Raw genomic sequence first — 940 nt, forward strand, 5'->3', positions numbered from 1 at the left:
CCTGGTAAGTGCTTTATATGGATTATTTAATTTGATTCTCTCTATGTAAATGTACTCTATGAAGTAGCTACCACTATCAGTCCCATTTTATGATAATCCTGAGGCTTGGAGAGGTTAATTTGTTCAAGGTCACACAGTCATAAGTGGGAAGGTTGGAATTCAACCCAGATTGGTTAATGCCCATGTCCCAGGTTGTAACCATAATAAGTTGTGGCTCTGTCATGAATTGGTTTTGTTGTTTTCCTCATTGTCTTTGTTTCCTCATTATGCAAAGGAAATAATAGCATGTCTGCCTCACAGGGCTGCTGTGATGATTGAGTCTGGTCAGGTATTTGAGGAAATGTATGTATGTATATATTTAAATATCTAATTTATTTTAATTAAGGTATTTTACCAGCTACCAATGTCATCTTGGGCAAATCAGTTAGCTCCCTGGCTTTGGGTAATTGCAGGGATTGGACTAGATGATCTCTAGATTCTTTCCAGCTCTAGTGACTCTTAAGTTTCCAATATTAAGGCTACAATCAAGAGAACATGATTGGACTATGGGGAAGTGGGGAATGGATCCAGAAGGGACATGGCAAAGTGGGGCATGAAATTAGCAGGGACAAAAACTCCATGACAACCATGACTCCAGAGAGCAAGTACCTGGGTTTTTTTTTTTTCCCTCTAATTGTCTTTTCTCATATTACCTTTGCTCTTAATAACATATTTAAGGGGATCGCCAGTTGTGGGCCTCTCTCTTGCACTGAGTGGACAGCCAGTTTCAAGGCCAAACAGTCCCATCTTGGAGAGCAATAGGGCACAGCTGGAAATTATCTTTGGAAAAGAAATAAGCAGTTTTAACCTTTGGCAAGAGCTCAGTCTTTTTGGAGAATCTGAATCAAGGTAAGAGGGCAAGATTTAGCGAGAACAGTGGATTCTGTGCTTTTTTTTTTTT

The sequence above is a fragment of the Suricata suricatta genome, chromosome 11 (assembly GCF_006229205.1).
Source record: "Suricata suricatta isolate VVHF042 chromosome 11, meerkat_22Aug2017_6uvM2_HiC, whole genome shotgun sequence".
NCBI lineage: Eukaryota > Metazoa > Chordata > Mammalia > Carnivora > Herpestidae > Suricata > Suricata suricatta.